The 23740-nt window shown below is 47.7% G+C and overlaps 1 long non-coding RNA gene across 1 annotated transcript in view; it reads left to right on the forward strand.

The window, feature by feature from the left end:
• LOC127471620 (uncharacterized) overlaps positions 1-21900 on the forward strand; it is a 47766-nt gene extending 25866 nt beyond the window's left edge. The window contains exons 2-4 of the long non-coding RNA XR_007904702.1: positions 1137-1186; positions 8472-8563; positions 21825-21900. This is a non-coding gene — a long non-coding RNA (uncharacterized LOC127471620). The remainder of the gene's footprint in view (positions 1-1136; positions 1187-8471; positions 8564-21824) is intronic.
• The last annotated feature ends 1840 nt before the right edge of the window (positions 21901-23740 follow it).

Below are 23740 nucleotides of genomic sequence, written 5' to 3' on the forward strand. Positions count from 1 at the left end.
ACAACAAAGGCACCTGACCATTAATCAAAATAATGTATTTGTGCTTATCAGTATTGATTACAAGTCCAGTATTGTGTTGTTTATTGCCCAGGGAGGAGAGGGGCTGCCTTTGTCTTCTTTACTCATGATTTATTCTAAATTAGTGTACATGCATGCTGTGATTCCAAGACCTGGATAATGATCCCTTCCCTATGTGCTGTATTAAATACATGAAGCCAACATTGTGTTTCTGAAGTGCCCAGCTCAGTGAGGCCTTTTCCTTTGGCCTCCAGATGTGCTTACGAGCATTTGCTAATGACAATTTTGTTTAATAAATCCCTGTTGGGATTCCATGTGTTTGCTCTCCCAACCCTGACCTCACCTCTGGTCTTTTGATGCCCAACAGTCACCCCGTGGCCATGGCTCCTGCTGCACCAGCAACCAGTTCTGGTGCTTCAGAACCAACACTCCTCTGTTCTCCTCATTTTCTACTTTCTGTGTTGGTGCCAGTCCTGGGCATTTGGCACAACTTGGGAACTTCAGGTGTTTAAGAGCCAGGTTCCTGAAGTGCAGTGAGTCTTCCCAACTCTTTCACTGTGACAGCACCCACAGAGAGCCCTGTTTGAGGCAGCCTCTTCAGCACATTTTTCTTCACAATTTTCTGCATTTTCAGCAAGCTGGGACACCCTTTGTTAAGATTCAGACTTTATGCACTGATTACTTTTCCTCTGCTACAGCTTAACTTCCCCTGCATGGCTTAACTTTAAAGCCAAGTGAAAGGAAATCCAATAAAGATAAATGAGATGTCTTTAAAGGATCCAGAAGGAAATGTGGGAGCATCAGCAATGAATGTGAAGATACAGTGAGCTGAGAAACTTGAGGATGAAGGGTTCTTTATGAGGTTACATCTGTTCACAAAGGCTTGGAAGTATTTAAGATAAGTAATTGCTTTAGGAGCAACACTTCTTCAAACTCTCCTGAATGTGATTCTCTGTGTTCCTGTCTGACCCAGGGCTGGTGACAATGGAGTGGTTTGCAGATGATGCCAAGCAGTGTGCAGGAAGCTCTGACAGAGCACAGTTCAGTTTCCTGTGGAATTCCTCATGGAAAACATGTTTAATGTGCTTTTTGAACAACCAAATCTGTTTACCTTTCAGGTCTCCTGCCACCACTGATGACCCGAAGTTTCCACTGTTCTGAGAGACAGGTAAGTCTTTGAACTATTTATTCAAAACTATTTATTCAAAATATTTATTCACCCCAGTGGTAGGATGAGCAGTTGAACATTACCCAGGAATGGTCACCCTCAGATGTATTCCCTGTATTTTAAAGGAGTTAATTCATTCCAGAATTTGGGATATCACTGTTGGATTCAGTTTGACTGCTCAGGTTCTCTTACACTAAGGGTGTCTGTGGGTGAAGAACGAGAGAGGTGCTTTTTCTTCCTCCCTGGTATTTGAAGCTCTCTAAACAAATGTCCATGGCTCACAAGTACAGGAAACCATGTGGACAAACACTCAATTGGATGAATATTTGCATCTGAGTGGTGCTTTGGCTGGGACACGAAGCAGTTTTATATGCCCAGCTTGTTGCTGTTCCCATTTGCTGCATTGCCTGAGCCCCACCCGAGTTATTCAAAACAATCCTAAGTGTGTCTGGTCTGAAAATGTCTGAGCTCAGCTGAGGTTGAAGGGGAGTTACCTGGGTGCTCAGTTCCCCAGAGCTGTGCTGGGAAAATCCAGGCACACCTGAGACATTTATGGTGTCAGTGGCTGCTGCCCCTTGGTTGGCTCTGAACAAACCCTCTGTATTTGTGTCTGGACAGGGCTGGAGGAAGGGGCTGGTTTACAGCAGTGCCAGGGCAATGGGTGTGCCTGGCTTCGTGCAGAACCTTTAAAACAGTCAGATAGAGCATTGCTGAGGAGGGGGTGGCTCCTCTCTTTGTCTCTGCTGAGGGGCTGCAGTTCTCAGGGCCAGGGGTCACACTCTCAGACTTCCAGCTGGGGATGGGTGAGACATTCTCTGTTTCACCCCAACTTCACCAGATAGCGAGCTCTTCCAAGCTGTGAATGCAAGGTCAGCATTTTAGTTGGTGTTTCATGATTTATCCAAGGAACAGCCAGCCATTCCCCTGAGAGCCTTGTTTAAGGAGGAATATTCTGGATTCCAAGGCCAGCTGCCCTGGGAGCAGGCTGTGGGTGACATTTGCAGGCCAGCTGCCCTGGGAGCAGGCTGTGGGTGACGTTTCAGGAGTGAGTCACAATGCTCAGGGTCCACCGTGTTTGCTCTCCCGTGGCCCGAACAGCTTGCTCCCTCCTGCTGGTTTGTAATTCCCTGTCCAAACTCCCTATAAATATCCCAAATGCCAGCACTTCTTCCTTTCTTTCTAAGCCTGTTCTGCACTATCTGTTTAATAAGATCTGTGCTTGAGCTGTCATTCCTGATTACACGTTCCCCTCCGTTTATATTGCTTCTTCCCAGTGGTCACCAGCACAAATGTCTCCGTGAATCTTAATGCATTTTCTTTTCTCATAATGCCTGAAAACTGATCAAAACAACCATCCTACTTTGATTGTGTATTTTATTTCTGCTGAAAGGTTCAAATGTAATGAAAATAAAACGTTCAATGAGCAAACACAGATTTTCCAGAAGAAACAGGCACATTTAACTTGTTTTGAAAGATGGATGAACACTATTAGTTTTGATATATTCTATATATATCTCCTCACTTGACAATTGTTATTTAAAGATTCAGTTCTGGGTTATTGCTGCACTTATGTCGTAGAGTCATTTTACACCAACGCACGGATCAGTAACTTAATTATAAATCAGTGGGTTTAAGCCAAATGTAATGGAAATAATGTTTCCTTACCCAGAGTCTGCTGAGTCTCAGATGTGGGGATGATCTGGTGGTGAGGGGGGTGTTCCACACGAGGCAGAGCATCCCGAGGTGTGGAGCCTGGGCGGGTTTTGGTCTGGGCTGTGGTTCAGGGCAGTGTTGTGTGAGTCCTGGTGGCAGTGCCTGGGCCAGCATGGGCCTTTCCTGAAGCTGTGGCTCTGCCACAGAAGTTCTAATGAACATCTGCCTAAACTGGAGCAAAGCAGAGAGCAAAATTAGAGGGAAATTGTAAATGAGGCTGTATACAGAGCTGTTTATTTATACTCATGAAAACTTTGTTAGTCATCTCTAATACCAAGAGTATCTGTGTTTAACAGATATTTTTGGTCAACTGTGAGACCGTGTTTGTAACTTGTTAGCCACCTGTGCCATGTCAGGGGATGTCTGTGTTCATTAACACAGAAAGAGGGGGCCCAAGCAGGAGTTGAAGGGACTGAGGTGAACGCTCTGACTCCATCCCCAGACCTTGTCTCTCTGCCAGCAGATCTGCACCCAGAAAAACATCCCCTGCCTCGCTGGAGCTGCTTCTGAGTAACACTCAGCACGAGTGAGAAGCCATAAATCCAGGATTGGAGTTATCAAGCAGGGCCTCCAGGGCCTTGCTGAAACTCTTTTCCATTAAAATCCAATGAAAATGAACAATGGAAATCCCAGCTTCCTGGTGGTCCCAGAGCAGAGGCAGCACATAAGGTGAGGGATGTACAGCACTGGGATTCTTTTGGTCCTCCCTTTGTCTTTGGTTCCTTAGTGGCCAGGTTATTAACTCCCAGGTGAGTGGGGAATGCCCTGCAGGGAGGAGGCAGAGGCTGATGTCTCTGCACCTGAAGGCAGGTGGTGCAGGGCTGTGCCAGGCACATCCCAGGAGATGACCTCCTGCAGATGCAAAGCTTCAGCTAGGCTCACCAAAGCCCTCATGGGCTTGGGATGAAGTGGAGGAAGGCTGGAGAGCTGCTGTGCACAGCAGTTCTGAGATGTCTCCTCTGGGAGAGTCAAAAGGGGTGCTGGTATAAAATATTAGAGGATATTATTTTTACACTTCATTCTTTAGCAAACAAAGTGATAGGTGTTGTTCAGCCTGAGCCCCTTGATGCATACTATTGTTAATATTAATTTTAAATCCTTTCAAAACCATCTTCAGAACGTCTATTAAAATATTTAATTGCAAGGTGCTTTTCTTTGCTTCATCCCTCTCATGTACATTGTTCTTTAGAAAGTGAAGTGCTTGTGACTTTGACAGGCAGGCAGGGGAAGTGATCAAAGAGTGTGAGAGGGCAACAGCAGCAAATCCCTGGGAGCCCCACGTCTGGGAGGTTCACTTTGGTTTGCTGGGGGATTTGTAGGACTTGGGAAAGCAACTGATTGCTTGTACTTCAGAATTATTACCTGAAAGCTCCCAGTTCTCTTTATCGACTGTGGTTGAGGATCTCAGCACACCAGCAGGGGGGGAAGGAGAGGAAATATTCACTGCTCTCCAACCCGACAGATCCTCTGAGCTGGAGTACCTGCCTGTCCCTGACTTCTCGTGGGAAATAAATACTGTGTCACACTTCGGGGCTTTCAGAATGTCCCCTCATACCTTTCTCCTAGTTTTCCTCTTTCCACACTGATTGCATTGATTCTAAGAGCTGTGGATGCCCTTGCCTGGAGAATTGAAGAGGTTTAGGAAGCAAAGGGCCTGCGAGTGGTGGCAGAGGGAACTCGAGCAGCTCTGGAGTCAGGGACATGTGCCACGGGAAGGATTGGTGGAGAACTGAAGGTGGGTGGGAAATCTGGGAGAGACTGACTATGGAATGGCAGAGGTGCTCCTGGAGGAAAGGAAGAAGCAGAGGCAGCAGTTTAGGTGTGATGAGCTCTGGAGAAGGGGACCACAGCAGAGGCAGGGAGTTGGATCCCTTGGGATGATGGTCCTTGGGATTAGAAAGGGCAGGTCCTGAGAGAGAAGCCACACACAGAGCAGCTGAGCATCCTCTGGGTGAATCCATTCCATCCCCAGGGGAGGCAGGATAGGGCAGAACCAGGAGCTGCTTTGGACACGAACATGTGAAGTGGTACAAAAGCACTTGACAAGAACTGAAGGTGAAGGCACAGCACAGGCACATAATGGTAAAATCAAGAGCCTCAGGCAGAAAGTGTTGTTTGGTTTAGCAAGTGAGGTAAAAAGCAGGAAGAAATAGTGCTACAAATACATTGGAAATAAGATCAGAGGGGAAATACAGACCTAGTGGCTGCTTACAGAAGCACTTAAAATGCCTTGATAACATGGTTAATTTTGACCAGAGGGTAGAATAAGGACCAGAACAGAGAACAAACAGACAAGAGTTTGTTTGGATCTGCTGTGTAGGTCAGGCCACAGGATCTGAGGAAATTCTGCTTAGAATTAGAAAGAATTAATCAAAACTATTTTGGAACAAGGAACAATTATTTTTAATAGCTTGTTGAGCTCAGAGGTGGTCTCAGAACTATCAAAATGCAAATATAGATCCTAAATATAAAAGATAAAAGTACAGTCTAGTGTATTATTGATTAAAAAACCTAATGAGTTCTTGGAAAGGCTCTGAAATTATAATGAAAAAAAATCAATCCATAACTCTCGGAAGAGGCAACTAAAATCAAAACAGAACAACCACTATGGATTGGTCAAAAGTGAGTCAGATGAATCTAATTAACTGACCTGGTGGTAAGAGGAGAGCAAATAGTTATGATACACCTTTCTTGTATTTCCAGGTAAGACAGGGAGATGTGTCTCAGTGTAGATGCACAAAGAGCTGCTTGAGAAATTAATTTCAGTGGCAGGTCTGTCAGTATTTGCCTGAATATCTGGGAGAGCCTTTCCAGTGAGAGTCCCAGAGGGAAATGCCTTGCTCTCCAGTCTCTTCTCTATTTTAATTAGTGATTTGTAGGATGAAGATCTTATAAAAGATATGGATGACACGGAGCAGGGGGGGATCACAGGAACTGTGGGGGTCAGAACTGAAATAAAAAGGGAAAATGGAGAGGTTTCTGAAAAGCCCAGGCTGAACTGCAACAATGTGAAGTTTGAAGTGGTGAGGACTTGGGGGTTTGGAGTGGCTGACAAATTAAGCATGAATCAAAAGTGCAAAGCTCTTGTCAAGGAGGGAAACTCCATCTGGAGTGTTGGAACAGAAGGGTCAGGGGCGAGGAGAGCCAGGCCATTGTCCTGCTCTGCCCTCAGGATGGGCTCTGGAGGGGAGCACTGGAACCCAGAGAGCTCTTCTGCTGCTCTGTCAGGGGGTTGCTTCAACTCATGAGCAGTCTGAGCAAGGAGGCATCTATTTACCATCGTTGGAAAATTTTGACAAGGATTTGATTTACAAAATGATAACGGAATCAGAAGGACTGCCTCTGTGAGGATGTGCAGCATCAAAATGTGCTGCTGCAAACAGACCCAACAAACCACAAGCAAAACCAGGGAATCAAAACAAAGCTAGTTATTAAAACCTCTTCATTAACTTTAACCTGCTATAACTAATAATTTTTCACAACCTTAACCTGTCTGTGGCTGCAGTTTTGCTCCGTTCCAAGGTGGCTGCTAACACAATGTACAACCAGCAACAAAAATTAGCATCTTGGCAGGGTGATATGAATTCATCCAGAAAATAAAAGGGGTGACATTTGCACCATCTGCTGCAGGTGAATCAGGAGGGGGGAGCAGCTGAGACCTGGAGATGTCAGTATTGACATGCTGCTGGAGGGGAGTGGTGGCCAAAGGGCACAGAGGGTGTGGGCAGGCTGGGCCAGAAGTGTTTCCCAGACATTTCCCTCTGACCTGTCCTTCTTCCTTTCCATGTCTGAGAACCATTAGGGTGCAGTGGTGCTGTAGAAGGTGGAGATGTGGTTCTTCCCTGGGTGCAGCTCTGCAGTGCTTGGAGGGACACATCCCTCAATAAACTGATCAAACACACATTTCCATCTGTGCTCCCAAAAGCTTTCCCGAGCCAAGCTGGCTGGAAATGTCTGTGCTTCCAGCCCAAGCTCAGCCAAGGCCAACTTATATTTACCCATTCTTAGGCACTGTTGTCTCAGGATTCTTCTCCTGTCCCAGGGCTCACCCCTGGTGTGTTTGCAGAGAGCAAACATTCCCCCCAGAGCTGCCTTTCCTCTGGCTGAACAGCCAAGTCATGTCATGCTCTGTGCTGTCTGTAAGGTACCAGGCTCGATCCTCTCAGCCTTATTTAAATGGAATAAAACTTTCCTGCACAGTTGGCACTTCTGATGTCAATGAGACAGTCCCTGGGAGAGGTCACTAATCAATAGGTCTCCTCCAAAGCCCCCAAGGTCAGTAGGAATTTTATTTTTCCATCATTGAATGGAAGCCAGCCAGGGTGGTGATGGGGGGGAGCTGGATGTGAAGTTGATAAATGCAGTTCTCACTGACACTGAATTCTTGGGGGTGAGATTGAGCTGGGAGGAAACCAGATGAAGCTTTGGCGTTTTAGGAAGAGCTGCCCAGCTGAGTTTTGTGCAGAATCTGAAAAAAGTTACACCTGCAGATTCCCACAACCCCAGAGCAGCCCTTCTCACAAAAAAAAAAAAAATAAAATAGATGTTTCAGGTGTGGCTGACACCTTCACCTCGCTTGATCTGTGGGCAGTGTGATGGTGGGGAGAGGCAGAGGGCTGACAGCATCTGCTCTTCCTCTGCAGCACGAGGAGTGATGCAAAAAGAGCTGGAAAGCAGAGATGATTCTCCAGCTCTGAGGCACAAAGCCCAGAGCAGAGGGCCCTGTTTTTCCAGGGGAGCATTCACAGCAGTGGGGGCAGCTCTTGGCCTCCCTCATCCTCACCCTGGGCCATGGGAGCTTGGCCTCAGCACCCCCAGGGCTCAGAGCACACCCTCCTTCCTGGACAATCCTCCTCCTGTCTGACCCTCTGGAGAGCTGTGCTCCCTCTGCCAGCGTGGGAGAAGGGGTGTGTGAAACCTGGCAGTTTGTGAAGTACAGGAAAAATGGGATTTCAGTCAGAAGACTGATCGGAACAACTTTTAAAACCCGTTAAACCCTGGGTGCTGACATTTGCAGCAGGGAGCTTCTGGCCTTGATGCTCTGAAGTGACACTTTTCTTCCTAAACACTGCCTCATGTTTCTGTGCTGAGAGCAGGGTGACAGTTACCTGACCCGAAAACCAAGGGGGAAAAGTGATCTCGTGTGGAATGAAACGTTTTATTTGATTGAAACACTGAAGCCACGAGGTTTCTTATGGTGTTTGGCAGGAACCAAGTGCAGCCTCAGACATGGGGCCCAGCAGGACGAGCCCTCCTCTGCCAGAGCTCGCCCCTGTGCCCGTCCCCCTGGAGACACGGAGCCCACCTTGGGACCTCCTTGTCTGCTCTGCCAGCCCTAGCCTGGGCTGTGCCACAGGAACTGAGCAGCAAGACTTGGGTTTGCTGCAGGAAAGCACATGTGGCCTCAGTGGGTGCTGCCCTGGCTGCTGTGGGGTGCTGAGCACCCCTGGGTCCTGTAGTGTCCCACACTGCTCCTGATGGATGGGGCTGTGCAGGTGGGGAGGAACAGTCAGACTTTGTACCTCTGGAATAACCTGAGAATTACAGGAATTCTCTTGTATTTCCTATTCAGACAGTTCCCTCTCCCTGACTGAGGGGCAGCAGGGCACACCAGGATGGGAAGTTGTGCAGTGTTTTCCCTGGTTCACTGAACCATTAAAGCAGGTATTGACTTGGACATTATCATAAATTGGTTTATACAGTGAGAGAGCCAGGCAGTGGGGTGGGTGATTGATGGGGAAGGGAATGGGGACTGCTCCAGAGAAACCTGACATCCAGCACAGGATTTATTTTATTCAGTGCTGTTGGGGGTGATATTACCGTTCCTGTTTTAGTTTCTCCCTGAGGAAGACTGAGGTGTGAGAAGATGTTCATGGAATGCTGGGGCTGGGAATGGGGCAGGGGCAGGGCTGGAGTGAGCTGCTGCTTTCCATGAGAGTCTTCCTGAGAGCACTTCAGGACAGCAGGTGGGATTAAAAACATTTCATAGAATCACAGAATCCCCTGAACTGGGAGGGACCCACAAGGACCATCAGTCCAACCCCTGGCCCTGCCCACGACATCCCAACAATCTCTCCTGTCCCTCAGAGCTCCTGGAGCTCTGGCAGCCTTGGGGCTGTGCCCACTGCCCTGGGGAGCCTGGGCAGTGCCAACCACCCTCTGGGGGAAGAACCTTTCCCTGAGATCCCACCTGAACTGAAGGCTAAACACTAGAGGGTCACTCTGTAGCTCCTGGCAGAGGACATGGGCAGCTGTGCTGGAGCATCCCAATGGTGCTTCCCAATTCCAGACCTTTAGACCTGCACTTCATTTAAAATTGGCCATGTGTTTTGATAAATGTGTCAAACACAGAAATGGGGAAGAGAGAAGTAGGTTGCCAATGTGACCTCCAGCCATTCCTACCAGTACAAACATCACTTTTTTGGTATCTTTTAAACCATCTTAGGTTCAGCTAAGAAGTGCTGCAATTTATTTTTATGGATTTAATTTTTAAATGCTTTCACTTGGAAAAATTACTTCAAATTTATGATTATTTTCTGTGAAATTTGCTTTTTTTCATCTGTTCCATGGTTTAAAAGTTGACTGCTTACTCAAGAGAAAACCACTTTGATGTCATGGAAGTAATGAACACTCTAAAGCCCCTAAATAAAGAGACTTTTGAAAACTTTCACTTTTGTTCTCAAAATGGCTGATAATGTCATTTATTTTTCTTCATTCCCTTTTCACTGTTACGAAAAGTACAAAAAGAAAGGGGAGAGCAAACAATACCATGGGAATAACAACTGAAATATTTTTATGGGAATTAATCTATCTCTGTTCTAAAAATGAGTAAGAAAAGCAGAAATAATTCTGTGAAACCAGTAGGAAAAACTCATGTGTCTGTCCCTGTCCCTCAGCTGTCAGTACTTGGCAAGGGACGGAGATCCCACACGTGGGATGAAAATGTACAAGTGTGATGAGTATGTCATGAAGGAATACTAAAAGAGGGGAGATTTAGATGAGATAGGAAGAATTTCTTCCCTGTGAGGGTGGGGAGGCCCTGGCACAGATTGCCCAGAGAAACTGTGGCTGCTCCATCCCTGGAAGTGTCCAAGGCCAGGTTGGAGGGGGCTTGGAGCAACCTGGGCTAGTGGCCATGGCTATCAGGGCTTTGGTGGGGTGTCAGCTCTGAGAGATGTTCTGTAGTGAGAAAGCTCAGTGTGGTGGTGGTGGGGCTGGAGAACTTCCTTACAATCTTCCAAGCTGACCTCTTGCAAATTAGGTTACAAAATTCTTCTGACTTCTCAAATTAGACTATAATTCTCTTTGCCCAGGAATTTAAAGGGAATTGATAAAAAGATACCAAGAAACCAGAACCCGGAGAGTTCCTTTTAAGTGATTCCCATGGTACCTCCCCCTGCCTGGCAGTAGCAAGTGCCTGTTTCTAGTCTGGGTTTAGTTGGTTTCTGGTCCCCTGTGCCTTGTTATGCTTTTTACTTTGATTTTCAAAGCTACCTCTCCTCAGAAACACCTCTTCTGGATAGATTTTGGACTCAGCTTCCTCTTGGGTAAAGCAAGTAGACTGAGGTTCTCAAGTCACAAATCCTGAATCATTTTGTGTAACTTGTTTCCTAAGTCTTTTTCTGTGCTCTCCCTTGGGATTGTGCCAGGGAATAGCCCCCTGCATCCCCCATGCATTTTTATAGAACCTCTGCAGTGGCCAAGGCTGGGAGGGGAAGGGTGGCCACTGTTCATTTCGTGCTCTGCAGCTGGAAGAGCAGTAAATGTGGAGAGTGACTCCCGGGGCTCTGACAGCTTTAGTCTCTTCCTCGCTGTGTTTTCAGGGAGGAATCTGTGTCTCCATGTGACTGCAGCTCTGGCTGCCTGTGCCCAGACTGCCAATGCCCAGTGAGTAATGTTGCCTCTGTTCTGCAGCACTGACTCGGGAGGAGGCTCCTGGATCCCTGGGAGAGTCTTGAAGTGTGGTTTATATGACCTTTGTGACTTGTGAGCTCGGTGCCAGACCTCTGGACAGATGGGTCACTGGAGTGGTTCCTGCTGAAACCCCTCAGTTAGAGGGTGCTCAGACAGGGGTAGGAAACACTCCAAGAAAAACTGTTGTGGAGATGGGAATGATTGTGCTCACAATCAGTTCAAAGTGGAGATGTTCTGTGAGCTGATGGAGAAAACCAGCAATGCTCCAGGCTGTGCCTGGTGGTGGGTGCAGCTGGAGCTGCTCTGGGGCTCCAAACAGTGTCTGTGTTTGTAACAGGAGTTTTTTCCCAGTCTCTGCCGTGTTCCTGATATTTTTTCCCCCCAGCATTCCCTTGTTTCTCTGTTCCTTCCTTTCAGACTTGGATTAATTTTCCTTTCAGTTGTAGATTGCTGAAACTTTCCCTGGCTGTATTTGAGCAACCTTGAAATTTGGCTGAGCCTTGGTTTCCCTTTGGCTGCTCACTCTGGATCCCGTTGGTAGGGTCAGTTCTTCCAGCACAGCAGAATTGCTTTCCTCAATGAATGTAAGAGCCCACAGTTATTTTTCGTTCCACTTCTTTTTACTCAAGCTGGACTGATTTGAAGTCTTGTAACAGTGTCTCTGCACACATAGATTTGACTTACAGAATGACAGAACTCATCAGGAGATGGGTTTTCCACATCCCTGAAGTGTTTGAGGCCACAGTGGAAGGTGTCCCTGCCAGGGCAGGGGGTGGAATGAGATGACCTTTGAGGTCCCTTCCAACCCAAACCCTGCTGTGATTCTATGAGGTTATATCCCCTCTGCAGCTGGACCAGGCACAGTTCTGCCAGGCATTCTGTTCCACAGAGGAGTGTGTTTCTGTACAGGCACAGGAGATGTTTTTTTTATCCCCCAAAAAGGAGCTATTTTGCACAGTGAAGCTTTTGATGAGATTTTTAATTATTCTCCCGGGCCAGAAAACAACACAAGCCCATCTCTAGTGTGATACATTGTCATTGCTCCCCCAGTCACTAATCAAATGGGATTTACAATTAGGGATTTCTTGATGAGCTGGTAGAGGTGAAGCTGAATCCTGTGGGACGACAGGCACAGTTTGGCACGGGAGCCCTTCCCTGGGGGTGAGGTGGCACGAGCAGGACACGTGTGAGTGTTGGCTCCCAGAGCAGGAACTCAGCGAGGGCATTTCTCTGTTCTCTGTTGTGAGCTGCCCTGTGTTCTCACTGTCTTTAATGTGCCTCTGATGCACTTTGATTTTATTGATACAAACCTAATGAACGGTGTATGATTTGTGTGGAAGAAGAATCATCTCCATCCCTTTCTCTCTGCCTGAGTCAGCACTGTGATGCCTTAGTGCCAGATCATTAACCCTCTGCTGCAGATGCTGCAGAGGCACAGAACCAAAACTCATCACCTGCCCTGTGCCCCAGTCGAGCAGGGAGCAAGGGAGGGATGGAGGTGGGAGGGGGAGAAATCCACGGCTGGGGACAGAAATCCACAGCTGGGGACAGTGTGGGCCAGCATCAGAAACCCCAGTGTCAGCAATAATCTTGGGATGAACGTGGTTTTAGATGTACATTACAAATGCAAGTAGTGGATGTTCCTTTGCTTGTTTTTCAGTGTATTTTTTTTCTGTTTGGGAAGGGCTTGGCATGAAATAGTTGGGTTTTATTTGCACAATGGGGAGTGATTTGATGATCAGATGAGGAGCAAGGAAAAGGCACTGAGATACCTGCGTTCAAATGTGGGAAGCAGGGCATGGAAACAAAGGCTGCATCAGCTTCCTGAGGTCTGAGTTGATGTTTCCAGCCATTCAGAGCATTGTGACAGGCTCAGCAGGCCCTGTCCTGGACTGTGTGGGGCATGTCCATCACATCTCAGGGCTGCCCAAGCTGTGTTGCTGCAGGCTTTGTGCCTGCTGGTCCGTTTGGCTTGTCAACATTTTCAATACAAAATCCAGGCTGGCGTGAGCAAAGTCAAAACGTTTGTGTTTTCTGAGCTGACAGGCAGCCTATTTCTGTACCCACCTGGTGTTCAGGAGACTAGAGGGTCTACCAGACCTCTAGGAATGGTGCTGCCAGAGAGTCCAGCCTGCATAGCTCCCTGCTGCCTTCAGCCTGCTATAATAAGTAATATATTTTTTAAAAAGGGTTAAAAAAGCATTTTTCATTGGGATGATCTGTGAGCATTTGCACTGACAGAGCTTTTCCAGGTGGTTCTGGAGATGTGTCTGTTCTCAGTGTTTCTGCTCGTGCCACCACCCGAGGCTGGTGCTTTGTTCCCAGCCCTGGCAGGCTGGGCGAGGGGAGCCCCCACGGGGGGTGTGACAGGGGACCCTGGAGCCATCTCTGGGAGCACTCTGGGACTGTTCCTGACAGCCCCATGCTATCTCCTGGTGCAGGGTCAGAGATAAGGAGCCCTGCATGACAAACCCACTGATTCAGCTGCGATGCTTTTTGGAGTCCAGCGAGTCAGGCCGAGAGTGCCCGGCCTGGCGCAGTGACCGATGTCATTGCAATTAGCATTTCATCTGGTCTATTGGTTCAGCCCAAGTCCTGGCAGCAGTGTTTGGACACTGTTTAATTTGCAAACAGATGCCTCCACCAGCTGCTCTCCCCATGCAGATGTTTCCCCCTCGGAGCAGCGCCAGTGAGGTCGTGTGGGAGTGTGGGGCTGCCCGGATGGACTCGGGGCACTGCCTGGGGCTGGGCTGCCCACAGCACTCCTGGGAAGTCTTTTTTCTGCTCCTCCCTCTGCAAGGGCTCGTTCCCACTGGCAGAGCCTGGCACAGCTCGGTGTGTGCCCGTGGGTGCCCACTGGGTGCTCGGTGGGATTGTGCAGTGGGACCTGGGGCCAAGCCCTGCTCCTCCTTTCTCAGCCTCACAGCTGGTTCTGTTTGCTGGAGTAGGCCCAGTTTGCAGGGCCCTTGGTTAATGCTCTCTCTGAACGCTCCCAAGCCCTGCTCACCTGCTGCCACACAAGCCCAGGGGCAGCAGCCCAGCTCGGTGACCTGGAAAAACCATTGAGTTACTGAAAAACCTCATCCTAAGGGTGGTCCTATAAAAATTAGCAGCAATTAGTATTACTTGAGTCAGAAGTCTGAATCAGAACGAGCAAAAAATTTGTGATTTTCAATGGGGAGTTGCGAGGGGGACGTTTGGGAATCCAAACAAGCCCTGTTGACTCCCCTGTGGTGGTCACTGGCTGTGCCACCAGCTCTGGGCTCCTCTCACCAGAGGCTCTGCAATCTCCACCCCTCCCAGCAGGATCTGGTAAAACTCTTTGCTTGCTTTCACTACAGATCTGAGCTGTTATTTTCCTACAAGCGTTGGAGCCTCTGGTGTCCCCTGGAATGTGTTATTCCAGCAAAGCATATGGTTGCTATAACTACCAGCCTGGTTTGCCTCTGACGTGCTCCTCATATGCCTGATGGGGCAATGAGCTTTGCACACAGATTCATCCCCCCTCCTTTGTATTTTCTTCCTCTTGCTGCCCCAAATGCTTATTGCTTACCTGCCACACAGAATGCATGTGTTTATTTACTTATTTATATTTAAATTCCAGATTGGATGATAAAGGGCTAAATCAGGGGATAAATTGATACATTAGAGAATAAATTAGACATTATAATCTAGAAGTAAACGAATAGTAAATTAGAGAATAAATCATCAGGAGTGCTCTATCACCTGTATATGAAAAACCATGGAATGAATCTTGTTGGATTCTTTTCCTTCCATAATAGTCCAAATGAAAAAGCCACATTTGCGAAGATTAAATCTCGTTGCACTTTGTGCATGATTTAAAGATCTGAAAGTGAAAGAATCCTTTGATTTTCAGAAAAGAGAGGGAAAATTACTAACAATCATGACCCTGAGTTACAAAATGGGCTCTGGTGGAGCTTTCCTTGGGTTTGGTTTGTCAGTTCTGTTTTTACCTGCCAGCAGAACATCTTCAAAAGAAAATCTCTCCAGACAAATAGCAATTACCCATCTAATTACTCACCAAGGACACCATGATAGCAAGATTTACAGGAGTGCTCAACATGTGAATTGTTTTGGGGTCCATCCAGCCTGTTGTAAAGTTAATTTATCATCAGCTGCATTGTTTGTTCCAGAACTTTGTTTGTTGCTGGCTCAGGTCTCTCTGGATTGGATTTACACCTTTGGGTTTGGAGTGGGTTTGGGGATCTCTGCTTCAAAAGGGATCTGCTTTCTGCAAACAGCTGCAGCCAGGTTGCAAAGAGCCCAGCAGTGTCACGGGCCATGCTGGGATGCAGAAACAGGAGTTGTAGCTGTAGACACACCCAGTTCAACTGAGCAGCTTGTTATGACGTGACACTGAGAATGAAGATGTCAGTGAGGAGTGACACCTCCTGGGACGATCCCTGCCGGGGGTTGTTGGGAGCACATCGTGTGTTCAGCCCCTGCTGGCTCTGGGTGGTGGAGCTGCAGCCAAAGCTCTGCCCTGTCCGCTGAGGATGGTGCCAGTGACACCCCATCACTGCAGCCCTACCTGGAGATGGAAATACAGGCACAGAGAATGCTGCTCTGTGTAGTTCAGTGTTCTAATAATATTTGTTTGTGTGGAGGATAATGAAGTGTAATCATTGTTAAATTTGTAAATGAAGTTAATCCCTGGTATCTGTCATAAATATGGAAAGCTGCTGAATCCAAGGCTTAATTCTAAGTGGGTTCTGCCTGACACTGGAAGAAAATTTGCCACAGAGGCTTGGGCTGCCCCAAGGACTCACTCTGAGCTGGGTGAAGTGGCAGGAGGTGGTGATGAAGGTGAGGACATGCTTTGCAGAACAGGGCTTGGGGACTTTCTGGGTGGGACCATGTGAAACCCTTTCCTCCCTAAAGGCCAGTCCTGGTGCAATAATAGAAATAAAACAAAAGCAGTGCTTTTATTCCTGGTTTATAAGGGCAGGAGAGACCCACAGATGGTTCAGTGTGCTCTCTCTGTGTTACAGAGAAGGGAGTCTCCTCACTCATCCCATACCCAGCCCGGCACTGCCTTTGACGGTGAATCCCCTTCGGAAGGGTGCCCAGCTGGGGCTGCAGAGCGGGCAGAGCTGCTCCCCCAGGCAGCCCTTCACTGTGCTTTGAACTGTCTGGATCAGCTTTCACCTCCCAGCCAGTGCTTCTCCTCAGGCCTTTCTTCATGAGATCAAAGAGCCTGTTGGTGCCCTGGATTGGAGTGATGGGTTTCCTGCCTGAGCAGCCCCGAGGTGCTGCCCCGTGTCCAGCAGGGCCAGGTGGCCGTGGCCATGGCAGTGTGACCTGTCTGCTCCCCAGGGCTGTGTACAGCCCTGTCACATCCCACACACTGGCACTTCTCTGAGGAGCCCCTTGCCTGTGCTGGAGCACAGCACTGGGGCTTGGTTGGAAGGAAGGGGACACAGAACAAATCCATGTTAGTCAGGCAGCATCCAAAGCTGGGAAGAGGTTTCACTCCAGAAGGTGGGAAGACAGGTCTCTTCATCAACAATGTCCATTAAAAAGATGCCATGCATTTATCCTAGGCCTTTTCTAGGGAAAAAACCCCGTTACCAAATTTAAACTTTAAACCCAAGTGTACAAATACAGCCACCTCCCAGTGAAACTGCCTGTTCCCAGCAGAGTGGCTGTTTGCACGTGTCTCATACATGGCTTGTTCAGCCACAGGCTCTTACCTGCAGGTGTAAGCAGCTGTCACCTCAGGCTATGGAGGTGCCTTTGGAAACAGCCTGTGTTTGCACCCCCAGGATCAGCAGGAGTGCCTGGCCCTCCTCAGCACGGTGTGAGCTGCACTGAGGATTTCTCAGAAGGCCTGTTCTTAGCCTTTAATAAGAACAACTTCAGTACAGTGAACAGCAATATTTTCAGCTGTTCCTCACTGATTTTCATTGCCAACCCCCAGATGGCCACGGAGCCGAACTGAACCAACTGGAGCAATTAGAAGCCCTGGGTACCCCGTAGGCTCCTGCTCAGAACGGTCCCAGCCCTCCGAGGCAGAAAGCAGGTGGCTCGCTTCCTTCTCATCATTTTTCATTTTTGTTTACCTCTGTGTTCTCAGACACAGGCCAGGAGTGAAACTGGGAGAGCCAGAAATAGCAGGAAGTATGGTCTGGCTGAAAAGGGTTGTTGGGACTCGTCCTTTCCTTGCATAAAGCTCACAGAGCTTTATTTGCATGTGCAAATGAGAGCGAATATGGGGACATTTAAAAGGCAAACTCCAGTGAGTAAGTTACTGTTGGAAGCACAGGTGGGAATGCTGGGGGTGGGAATGCTGGCTCGTGCTGCTCACAGGTGGGGAGCTCTCTGGAGTCTGAGTCAGGGCAGGCTCAGGTTGGATCTCAGGAGAAGATTCTTCCCCCAGAGGGTGGTTGGCACTGCCCAGGCTCCCCAGGGCAGTGGGCACAGCCCCAAGGCTGCCAGAGCTCCAGGAGGGTTTGGACAACACTCTGAGGGACAGGGTGGGATTGTTGGGGTGTCCTGGGCAGGACCAGGAGTTGGACTGATGATCCTTGTGGGTCCCTCCCACCTCAGGTTATTCTGTGATTCTGGGTCAGGCCACCCAAAATTTGTTCCACTGACTTCAGAAGCCTTCTGTGCTCCTGGCTGAGTGTGCCTGGTGCTGGCACAGTTCTGTGTTCTGTGCTGTCCACGTGAAACACAGGTCAGCCCCTCTGGACATCTGCCACCTCCTGTGGTAAAATTCCTGCTCTTAGAGTACAAATCTGTGGACATTAACAAAACTGAGCAGTTGTTAAATGTGAGCAAACAGCCCTTGGAGCAAATGTCTGATGATTCAGTGAGGTCTGTTAAGGCAAAAACCTGCTGGTAGTTCACTGAAATCAGTCACCTGTTGTTTAATTCCTTTTAAATTTGCTTTTAAGTACTGCATTCTAAAACTGTGATGCAGATGCTGAAGGAATTAAGGAGCTGGGATTTTGTGGTTTTTCTGGTCATGGTGTGGTTTAGTGGGCATGGAGGTATTTGGTCAAAGGTTGGACTTGATGGTCTTGGAGGTCTTTTCCCACCTTAATGATTCTGTAGTTTATATGTGCACACACAGGTCTGTACCAGCACCCTGCATTTGATATTTTCTTTGTGAGTACGTACCAGTATTCTTGCAGATTATCAGAGAAACATCCTGAATGTAACATGAATTGGAAGTACAAATGGTCCCCGGGCTTTGGTTTATTTTTGGTCATTCTGCAGTACTGCAGCAATGGTCTGTTGGTATTCCAGGTGCCTGGAACAGGTGCTTTGTACATGTGTAACCAGACAGATCTGAGGGAAGGCCCTGCCAGGCGTGAGGGAACAGTGGCATTTGCTGGGGAGGTGCTGCCCCTGCATCTTGGGAACCCTCCCTTCGACCTTGCTCTGTGCCCTTGGGTGGTTATTCAGATACCTGACCTGAGCAGGGGGCAGATGTAGGGTCCATTCCTTTCTCCAAGGGTTTAGTATTTCATCTGTACCTCTTTTATATAAAGTGCTGGAATGACCAGAAATTCATATTAATTTTCAGTCTTTTTCCTGGCCCAGTGACCATTTAATTAATCATGTCAGAAGTACTCCAGAGCAACAACTGGCACATAATGCAATCAGCTTGTTTGGTTTTACTGTGTGGACACTGGAGCAGGTTTAGGATGGAAAAAATCAGATTTTGCATTGTGTTGATGGAAAAGATGCATTTTTTCATCCGCCTCCCCCACGCATGAAAAATGTCTTTTTTTTCCCCTCACTATAGGTTAGATCCATGTCAGGCTGTTGGCTGGTTTTGTGGTTACAGGAATGAAGACTGAAAATTACATGATCACAAAAGTTTGGTTGAACCCTACTGGAATATCCTGACTGGCTAACCCATAAGGAAAAAAAGATTACCGGCTTCTCCTTTTTGGTTTGCCTTAAATAAGTGCTAAACAGGTGAACGGGGAATCTGGGTTTGCCCTGTAACTGGTTCTCCCCAGCCCAAACTGCAGAAATAACAGCTGGAATTGAGGAAATTCTTAAATTAGCTTCATTTGCCTGAATTTGCAGTTCCCATTAGTTCACTCCTGGGCAGTTGCTGTCAGGACTCGTGTGTCCCTGGTGTCCACAGGAATTGGGGATCTCAGGTGGCTGTGGCAGGGCCCTCCTTGGGATCTGTGTCTCCAAATCCATGGGAGCAGTCCGTGAAAGGCACTGGCTGCACTCCCCACCCTTCCCAAGGGACTTTTTCAGTCCACTCCCCTCCCCTCCTCTCCCCTCCCCATCATTTTACCTTTCCAGTTACCTTTTAGCTCACAGTGGGACAGATCCATCCATTTGTTTTTATCCTTAGCTTTCTGCTGAACTCTCACATCCCCCCAAATCCCCTTTTTCCACCTGGAGCAGCCTGTGCACCAGCCAGGCCAAGGTTTTCACACAAAATCTTGGCAGAATCTCTTTGCTTAAACATATTTCTACATGTTTGCTTTTGTGAAAGCAAACAAGCCCTGTGAAGTCTTTGTTTAGCAAGGTTATGAATTATTTGCTTATTTAGCTCCATATTTGTGCAGCTGCTGATATTACATCTTCGTGGTGGCGGCTCTGTCTCATTCAAATAAGTAATAATGGTGGTAAATTTAATTAAAGGAGTTAATATTGCTTTTTGTTGTGGTCTGCCCTGGTGATTCCACCTGCACTGTGTGGAGGAAGCTGCCCCAGGCTCCCAGGGCAGGGGAGGGGCTGTGAGGCTGAAGGCACTGAGAAAAAGCATGGTGAGACCCCCCAGATCTGGGGTGTCCAAGGAGGCCAAGCAGGGTGTGACACACTCCCAGGGGAATTGATCCCCCAGTCAGGGACATTCTGTGCCTGATAAATAACCTGTGGGGGTGCACACAGGGAACTGCTGAGGAAACAGAATCCAATTCAGATTATGGGTTCAATGGGCAGGTCTCGGGTGCATTGTTTATGTGGTTGTCTCCAACATTTCCCTTGGACACAGTTCCTTTTTCAGTGTTGGATGGAGTGGTTTAGCAGGCATAAAAGTAACCTGAAGCAAAGCTGAATCAAATTCATAGGCAAAAAAACCACCTCACCTCAAAGGTTTAAAGTATAACCACAAAAGACCTTCAGGCTTTATTGCAGTGTAATTGAGAGCACATAATAACCCAGTGACAGCATGGCCAAAATAATACACACTTAAACCAAAGGAGAGAGAATGAGCGAAAAGAAAGAAAAAATGGTGAGATGGGAGACTTTACAACCATTGCCTGTTGTTTTTGTTGCTGTGATTGTTTTCCTCCCAGTCCCATTAAATTATGTTTATACTGGATTATCATAAGAAAAAGGTATCATAAAGTTTTATGAGGAGAGTCTTGGAGGGGATAAGTGTTTGCAGGAGGCTGCTGTTGACTGCCTGAGCAATTCATTTCGTGGTGGTTGTCTGAGAGGACCTGCTGATAGAATTGCTGCTTGGAGGAGGATGTTGGGGAAGTCATTTCGGGGAGGACAGGCAAGGTGACACCGCCGGCAGCGACAGCCTGGGGCTGGGACCACATCACTCATTGCACCTACCCTGACCTCATCCCAGTGATGGAGCTGTAAATTATCAGGAAGATTGATCTGCCTGGGAGCTTCCTTGGTTTCTTGCCCAGGGGAGGTGGGTGCTGTCGCAGCGAGGCCCAAAATGCTCCTGAGAGCTGGTGTAAAAGCTGCTGTAAAAAATAACTGGCAGCTCTCCATCAGTCATTCCTGACCAATAACAAGTTTCTATCACAGGTCTCTATTTACTGGTCAGCTCAGGCTCCTTGTAAATGATCAAAGATCCCTGCAAGGTCACAGAGGGGTAATTGGGAATTACTGCTCAACAGAGCCGTGCCCTCAGCCCTGCCTCGGCGTGGGCTTTGCTCTTTAAACCAGGCCACCACCACGATCAATCACATGGTAAAATTCATCACACTCAGCCTCCCAGAGCCCTTGAGACTGTCAGCAATTGAAGGCTGATTTGGCTGCCATTGTCCTAATGGATCTTTTCCTTCGTGTCATGCTGCAGAGGATAGAACTGCACCTTTGAGCATCCCTCCAGCGTGCAGAAGGCCAAGTTATGAAAATCCACTTGTTTAACAGAAAAAGACATAATTTAGAATTGCTTTTTGCGATTGTTGTTTCAAGATTTCCCCCATAAGAACCATTTCCATGGACACAGAACTTCTTCTACTGAGTCCTTATAGTTATGAGCTCCCCAAAATCCCATATAATCACCTTTCAGGAACGACGCCTGTAAAAGAAAACTTTAAAAATTTTAAAACTTAGAAATCCCCCTGCAATGGCAAACATTGTGAACTTAATTTACCAGTGCAAACAAGAGGAGCCAGCCAAGTTGCCAACAGAGTTATCTAATTTGTTGACAAAGAGATCACAGACAATGTTTTGTTTAGTCCTGTGCATCTGCATTTGTTTTCTGTCTGATCAGGTCTGTAATCCAGCCACTTCTGCGTGGGGAAAGCTGTTCTCTGTCCTTCCCGGTGCTCCCACAGCAAAGGGCAGCTGGGGGGTTTAAACCTTGTTTCTGACTCTTGCTGTCAGATCTGGATCAGCCAGGATCTGCTGACCTTCAGGTGGTGAAGCTGTTTGGGGAAGGTGATGGCAGGAGGCCGGGAGGTTTGGGGGGATGATGATGGTGTGGATGTGCCTGCACTGTTAGTGGCAATAACGGGGTCCTGTGTGCTTCCAGCTGGGGGTCACTTCAGATGTGATCTTCCCAAAGAAACCTGGGGTTTGTGGAAGTTTAACCAGAGCAGAGCAGCCAAGTCCAGTGATGGGGCTCCTGGCTTTGGCTGCCTTGTCACAGCCCTGCTCACTCCCAGGGAAACTCTCCCAGCCCATTGTTACTTTGCCCAGACAGGGAGGTGTGTTCCCTGACCAGGAGAACCTCCCTCTCACTTTCAAACTTAATTGACCCTTTCCTTCTTCTCTTCCCCCTCCATCTGCTAATGCCCATCCTTCTGCCTCACCCCAGGTCCAGCATGGCACTGTGAACCCCCCCAAACTCTTCAGCTGCTGTGACACATCAGCGAGAACCTGCACTTCTCTGCCAGGGCAGTGGGAGATGGAGAAGAGCAGAGGTCACTCAGGCTCTCACCCAGTGCCAGTGAAGGTTTACCTTCAAGAATCCATTTATCATACTCAGGAAATCATTCTGTGTATGCTCAGATGACAGGAGGGACTGGATGGGGTCATTCTGTTTCAGGAACAATCTCATTTGGCGTGAAAACCTTGTGACCCCAAATTTTGTCTCCTGACCTCTGAATAACAGTGATATTTTATTCTTTCCCTGACTCTCTCTCTCTTTCAGTGACCTCTTTAAAATCATCGCTCCCCTGTGCCAGACAAATCTACTCCTGTTGACCTTCCTTCTCAAGACCATATCCCCAATCACTTCATAATTTTGTTGCTTGTCTCTGAATCCTCTCCAATTTGTCCAAATGAATGGCACTGGGGAGCTGCTTGGGAGTAGGAGATATTAGTTCAGGTTGTAGGGTGATTGTTCACATGAGAAGCTGTGGTAATATCTCAGGCTTTTACATAATGAAAATGGATTTAACTCTGTTTTCCCGTTAGATCCTTGATAAACTGAATCTTATGGCTGCACAATATTTTGTGTTTGAAAGGCAACATTTATCTGGACTTCCTAAAGCAAGGAATTTATTTTAACAGCATGTCTCATAGCACTGAAATATTACTTCTCCTACTACTATTAGTTTACTAATATTACCACTACTACTGACAATAATAATACCACTTAATTGTTAATGTGCCTTTCATCTTCAGGAACATCAAACTGGTTTACAGACGACTCCACCCCGGAAAGCTTCAGAGCCCCTCAGCACTGCCACACCGTGGCAAACTGAGCTTTCCAAGGAAAATTGCCCGGGAATTCCAGTGAGAAGGGTGGGAGCACACCTTCCCAGGGCCCTTTAGGTCAGGGTTTGAGATGCAGCTTTAGAGCTTTGCTGACCTTTGCCTTGTTCCCCTCTGAGCTGCTGCCTGGCAGTGTAGGATTTACTGTCCTCAGGTTGGACGGGGCTTGGAGCAGCCTGGGCTGTGGGAGGTGTCCCTGGTGTTCCAGGGGAACTGCAACAAGATGATGTTTAAGGTCCCTTCCAACACAAACTGTTCTGTGACCCTCTGATCCCATGAGTGCCCCTCCTCTTGCTGCACTGATGGTGTCACCCACCCTTTTCCCGTGGCTCCTGGGCCACGTTCCCCCTGGGATCCTGTTCCCTGCAGGAGCAGTGGGAGCCAGTGGGCAGGTCTTTGGCCTGTCCTTATCCCAGCTCTGTGGTGATTTGCCTGAGGAATTTACCCTGCTTCCAGGCCTCCTTCTGGGCTTTCCTTTCCCAGCTCAGTGCAGCAAAATCCTTTTGTTTCAGTGATGCTTAGGCTGGACCTTAGTGATTTTCCTAACATCTGTTAAAATAGAGCCAAGAACTTTCTTTCCCAGGAAACTTCCATTTTGGTCAGTGACTGGAACGATGATGTCAGAGTGGAGTATTCTGGATTTCCAAATTCCCTGTCACAAACTAGGAATCAGCTAATCAGAGGGACAGGCAGGCTAATTGCAGCAGAGAGAGCACTTCTATTTATTCCCGAGGATCTTGTTAATCAGCAAGAATGGAAAAGGAAATAGCAAAAAATTACATGGTAGTTAAGTGAGTTTTGGGTAAAATATATATTCTTAAATTAACCTAAGTGTCTTTGAACCATGAGAATGTAATTTAATTTAATCCATTAACAATATGAAACTTGAATCCTACTTCCCGTTGCATTTTCAAGAGCAGAATTAAGGATATGTGTGGTGGCAAGTGGGTAGTGGTGTTATTAGAGACCCAGGTGGGATAATATCCACCCAAATATTTCATTTTGGGGGCGTTA

This window comes from Manacus candei, unplaced genomic scaffold (assembly GCF_025592945.1).
Source record: "Manacus candei isolate 608988 ecotype Guabito, Panama unplaced genomic scaffold, ASM2559294v1 h1tg000025l, whole genome shotgun sequence".
NCBI classification, from domain to species: Eukaryota; Metazoa; Chordata; class Aves; order Passeriformes; family Pipridae; genus Manacus; species Manacus candei.